This window comes from Culex quinquefasciatus, chromosome 2 (genome assembly GCF_015732765.1).
Source record: "Culex quinquefasciatus strain JHB chromosome 2, VPISU_Cqui_1.0_pri_paternal, whole genome shotgun sequence".
In the NCBI taxonomy this organism is placed as follows: domain Eukaryota; kingdom Metazoa; phylum Arthropoda; class Insecta; order Diptera; family Culicidae; genus Culex; species Culex quinquefasciatus.
In genome coordinates, this window is record NC_051862.1 from 100,888,273 (window position 1) to 100,894,801 (window position 6,529).

The window sequence follows — 6,529 nt, forward strand, 5'->3', positions numbered from 1 at the left end:
TCCGGTTCGCTTGTTCAGGAAACGATAAGCCTTCGCCTTGCAGTCGTAGCCAACGAAGGTTAGCTTTTCCGCCTTGCTGTCGAACTTGCCGCGCTTCTCATCCGGGATGTGCACGTACGCCTCACAGCCGAAGATCTTGAGGTTGCTCAAAACTGGCTTCTGGCCGTACCAGAGTTCGTAGGGAGTTTTCTCGACAACCCGAGACGGCGTACGGTTCTGGATGTACGCTGCGGTTGAACGGCCTCTCCCCAGTAGCACATGTGCAGTTTCGCGTCCAGCAGCATACACACCGCCATGTCGTTGGTGCAGTCCCGTTCTGCTGCGGAGAATATCCAGCGGTCAGCTGAGACTGGATCCCCTCCTCCCGGTAGAACTGCGCTAGCTCCTTGTTCACGAACTCTCCGCCCCGGTCAGAGCGAATGATGGCCGGCTTCCGACCAAACTGGTTCTCTGCCATCCGCCCGTAGTTCTTGATGTACTCCTTCGCCTCTGCCTTGTCCTTCAGCAGATACAGCTTCACGAACCGGCTGTAGTCGTCGACGATGCACATAAAGTACCGGTTCCCGCCTGGAGTCACGTCCGGCATCGGTCCGCACAGATCCGTATGGACCAGCTGCAGCGGCTGCGTCGTCTTCTTCACGGACACTTGAGGGAAAGCCAATCGGGCCGACTTGCCTTCCAAGCACTCCTCATACTTTCCTCTGCCTCCACAGTCAACCATCTTCACTCCGGACACTAAATCTTCCTTCTTCATGCGATCGAGCACTGCTACGTCGCGATGTCCGAGTCTCCGATGCCACGTATGGTGGCAGTTTAGCGTGTGGCAGCTTCCTCCAGCTACAGCCGCAACCTCCGAAGACTCCTTCAGGACGAAAAGCTTTCCGCTGACCGAGCCAGCTTTTCGCAAGCCGAAAACAAAAAATATGTTAAATCATTGCAAAAGCATTTTTCAACCATTATTTTTTCAATTTCCTTAAAATTTCAATAAATCTTCGTATGCCTGAATAAGATGTTAGTCAGTTAGATTAATAACCCAAATGACATAAGTTCGAATCCCGAGGTGAAAAGTTTCTAAGTGCAAAATAACTTTAAGGCTCAAGCCAGAAATAAATGTGCATTGTACTTTTGAATATGTATGGAAAACCTATGTTTTTGATATTTTTACAGTTTTTTTTTCTGAAGCGGTGTATGCACTTCGGAAGGAATCGGTCAAGACAAATTTTAAATGGGCAGCAGCGGCAGTGAAGCAAGCCAGAGAGGGTGAAGTAAAGCCCCAAGAAAACGCTCCATCTCCTTTGTTCTGCTGTTCGTAAAGCTGTTTCTTGACCTCTTTTCTTCCGATCTCCATACTAGCCTTTAAGTAAAACGAAATTTCAATCACATTTAAACTTTCATTAAGATAGATTTTTCAACAAAATATTTGTATCGTATAGTCGGGATCAAAGTGTGGATAAAACTTTTTTTTAATATGAACAATAAATAAAGTTGTTCAAGAATAAATATAAGCTAAATTTTTAAGAACTATAAAATCATATTGCTGATTAGTCAAAGGGTCACTTTACATGTTCTTGCAAAAAGGGCCCGCGTTCCACAAAAAACTACCTCGTGGGCCACGTTTGCCCCCGGGCCATGCTTTGGTCACCCCTGGTTTAGACTGTGTTTAACTAACTTGAACAGTTTTTGGTTGATTTGATTATGAAGGCATATTTATTAATTTCCAACACTCCATGCGAATGCGAATGCGAATATTTATTAATTTCCAACACTCATCGAAACTTGACCAAATGATTTTTGAATGTAAGAATTTCAAGAAAAACTAATAATTCGACATATTTTTCAGGCTGATTATAGTAGTTTATGCAACAAGTTGCAAAAAGAGGTTTTTTTCAGCACGAGTCGTACATTTATCCAACGAGGTTCACCGTTACCCAAATTTTGCGTTGCGTTTTGCCAATATCCTCTAACCCAACCTGGTCACTCCGGAACCAATTACCGTTGGCCACGGGGGGACACTTCCGGGGTATGCATGGAAGCATATCATGCGACATATCAAACTTCATGAAAATTACGATTATCTGAGGTCATGCCGATATCCTATGACCCAACCTGGTCACATCGGAATCGGTTACCGGTGGACACGGGGGGACACTTCCGGAGTATGCAGGGAAGCATATCATGCGACATATCAAACTTCATGAAATAGCAAATAATGACCATCTAAGGACATGCCGCTATTCTTTAACCCAACCTGGTTACGCCAGATCCGGTTGCCGCTGGCCACTAGGGGACAATTCCGGAGTATGCAAGGAAGCATATCATGTGACATATCAAACCTCATGAAATTGCAAATTATGACCACCAAAGGTATTGCCCACGTTTTTTAATCCAACCTGGCCACTGGGAGACAATTTCTGATGGCAATGTCCTCCGGCCCATCCTGATTAATTTGGAACCAAAAATGAGTTGGGAATGGAGGAAATTTGTGAAACATGCAAAGAACCATGTTTGAAGTTTCTTCTCGAACCTAAGATTTAAAAGGTTTTAATGGGGAGAGCACCAAATCCTTTTTATTTTCCAAGGAACCTTCCATCCCAGGGTTTGGACTGACGACCTTTGGATTGGGAGTCCAATTGCCGCCAGCGACTCCACCGGAGCAGGCTTGGTTTGGAGTGTTGATTGTAATTATAGCAGGGAGAAAACTGGAATGATCAAATGACCGTACAACAACTGAGGCTGGAACCGACGTTCTACTAACCCTATCCGATAGAAGGCGCGATGACACATTACTCGTCACAAGAAATGTGGACGCAATCACACTAGCAGCTACACAACCGAGCCCGATTACCCTTCCGGAACCATTTAATTGATGGCGGTTTGAATTTTCTGTAGCAGATAAATTTAGTTGAACCTTCCAAAATTACCTAACTTACAGACCCTCCGGAAGTGTCCCCCAGTGGCAACCCGTATCCGGTTCCGGAGTGACCAAGTTGGGTCATAGGATATCGGCATGACCTTAGATGATGATAATTTTTAATTTCATGATGTTTGATACGTCGCGTGATATGTTTCCTTGAATTCTCCGGAAGTGTCCCCCACTGGCACCGGTAACCGGTTACGAAGTGACCAGGTTGGGTCAGAGGATATCGGCATGACCTTAGATCAGTAGTCCTCAGCCAGCTGATCATCGCGGGCTAATTTGGAAATTTGCCCCAGAGTCGTGGGCAACATGTAAAATATAAATAAAAAATAAGTTGTAGAGTAGAATAGTTTGAAATTGAAATTTTGACAAACAACTAAATTTTTGACAACTTAGAAATTGTCACCAATTATAAATACATAATCAATTGAAAAAAAAAACAACATTCTTCATAATTTTTCTCATCATATTTCATGTTTTAAAATATAATTGTTGTACAATTCGACAATATTTCACTTAAAAAAATATATTTTTTTGTTATATTTATAATAACTTTTTTTTGTTGATAATTATTTTCTATTTAAGCTTTGAATGTTTTGCAAATTTTTTCAATGATTTTTTGAGTGAATTTTGAATTAACAGTAATAAATTTTTAATTATTCGTATGTTATAGGAAAAAAACATATTTATTGAAATTTAGAAATTTATTTTGCTTCGAAAAACTTGTACTATTGAACAAGATAAAAAAATGTTTTTCCAATGATTTTGAAATTTTTTAAGATCTTTTCGAACGAAGTACAATCTTCTCGTTTCATTTTGAATCAATGATTAGGGCACAAAAAAAAGATCAAAATATAATCAAATAGAATTTTTATGTTCTGTCGATTTTTAGGATAACAAAATTGAACCAAAAAATATTAGCTCGGAATTCATATTTTATAATTTCCTTATTCAATATTTCTAACAAGTTTTAGTCAGAAAGTGATCTGATGTTTAGAACTGTTGGATATTTATTTATTCTTAGTATATTTAGCAACGTGATTCCCAGATAATTCAAAGTTTTTGTCACACTATCACATTCATAATTTTATATTTTTAAAGGAATGAATGTTTCATATTCATTATTTCCAAATTTAGAAATTCAATCGCTTTATAAATTCTTTAGGATAATAAGGCACCACTAGTTTAATACTTCCCATGACCTTATAAATATTGTAGAAACCAGAAATCAATTATGGTTATTTCGTAAAAAAAAAAAACATATTTTTTCTTTTTAAAGAAACTTAGTTCATGATTTCTCTAGCGAACTTCATATGAGAACGCAAAGTGGGCCGGATTCCAAAATAATTTCAAAACCATCCCGAAGGCCGTACAGAAGACCTCGGTTAGCCACATACGGCCCGCAGGCCGCATTTTGGTGACCACCGCCTTAGATGGTTATAATTTTCAAATTCATGAAGTTTGATACGTCGCATGATATGCTTCTCTGCATACTCCGGATGTGTCCCCCAGTGGCCACCGGTAACCGGTTCCGGAGTGACCAGGTTGGGTCAGAGGATATTGGCATGACCTCAGATGGTCATAATTTTCAATTTCATGAAGTTTGATACGTCGCATGTTAGGGTTCTTTGCATACTCCGGAAGTGTCCCCCCGTGTCCACCGGTAACCGGTTCCGGCTTGACCAGGTTGGGTCATAGTATATTGGCATGACCTTAGATAGTCATAATTTACCAGTGTCCACCGGTAACCGGTTCCGGAGTGACCAGGTTGGGTCAGAGGATATTGGCATGACCTTAGATGGTCATAATTTTCAATTTCATGAAGTTTGATACGTCGCATGGTAGGGTTCTTTGCATACTCAGGAAGTGTCCCCCCGTGTCCACCATTAACCGATTCCGGCGTGACCAGGTTGGGTCATAGGATATTGGCAAGACCTTAGATGTTCATAATTTTCTATTTCATGACGTTTGATATGTCGCATGATATGCTTCCTTGCATACTCCGGAATTGTCCCCCAGTGGCCACTGGTAACCGGTTCTGGATTGACCAGGTTGGGTCAGAGGTTATAGACATGACCTCAGATGGTCATAATTTTTAATTTCATGAAGTTTGATATGTTGCATGATATGCTTCCCTGCATACTTCGGAAGTGTCCCCCACTGGCCACCGGTAACCGGTTCCAGCATGACCAGGTTGAGTCAGAGGATATCGGCATGACCTCAGATGGTCATAATTTTCAATTTGATGAAGTTTGATATGCAACATGACGGGTTTCTAGCGATACCATTATTGGAACCGTTTTGGTGGTACCCTGGAACCGGTTCCGGATTGGCCACAGTTGGCCGGAACGATCCCAAACTGTCAGGGGTAGTATATAATATACGTATGTAATGATTTACAAAAAATCCGGTGGAAAAAATTGAATAATGTGTTGATTTTATAACAAAAGCTGAAAAAATCATGTTTTTCGGATGTTCCGGGTTAACGGAACCGGTGTCCACTTTTGACAAATCATCTCTACGGGAGCTTAAAGTTAAGGTTATTACCCGTCAAATGCAACTGGAAGCAACCCGCTATGTGTTATCGTTCCGGAGATACAGGTCCTCAAAGTCGGGGCCTCAGAAAGGACTTTTTTCGGTTGTAGCAGGTTCCCGGTGGCAACAGTGCCCAAAACCGGTTCTGCCAGTCGGAATTGCAAAGTAGACATTCTAGCCTTTTATTTGCGGCCAAGACATCCAAAATCGGTCAAGGTTCCGAATTTTGGCAGCCAAATACATTTCTGGGTTATATAGACCCGAGTACCATAAGTGTGACTTTTTTTCTGGGGGGCACTTCCGGTGGCCACCGGAAGTCCATTTTTGGCTCAAATGTGTGTCTTGGTAAGATACACAAAGTCATAAAATTTCAGCTCTGTAAGTGCCAAAGGTCAAAAGTTACGATAACTTTTATCATGCTCTTGGGTCATATAGACCCGAAGACCATGCCCGGGTTAAAGTGATTTTTTTTCTTTTTTACCCAAATGTATTCGATTCAATGCAATAATGTACAACAATTTAAAGTTAATAAAATAAATGTGATCAGTTAATAATAAAACGAAAAATACAACAAAGATTAAGAGCATTAGGCCATACCACTTAGCATGTAAAAAAATGTAATTATTATAAGAAAGTTCAATAAAGACTTATTTAATTTCAAAAAAAGTGTCTGGCAGGGCTCGCCCGAGAGAATAATGGTCTCGAGTCAAGAGAATGGTGGTACCATTTACGGACACAGAGAATGGGCGAAAGAATTATGTTCTCGAAAAAAGAGTTATCCGTCAAAACAATAAAACCAAAAATTTCGCCTACGGGAATCGAACTAGAGACCTTTGACAGACTTACCTATCTGCTTCGGCCATCTTGGTGACTAAGGTGTGGTCAGATGGCGATGTATGACACTTATTGGAGATTTATTGTATCAATTAACGAAAGAACACATTTGTTATGATGGTGTGAGTTGTTAGCATTATTCTTTCGATTTTGGTACTGAGCCCTCAATAAATTTTGAGGGAACGATTCTCTCGACTCTGAATTTCGGGTGTAGGCAATTGATCAGTATAATTTGACTTAAAT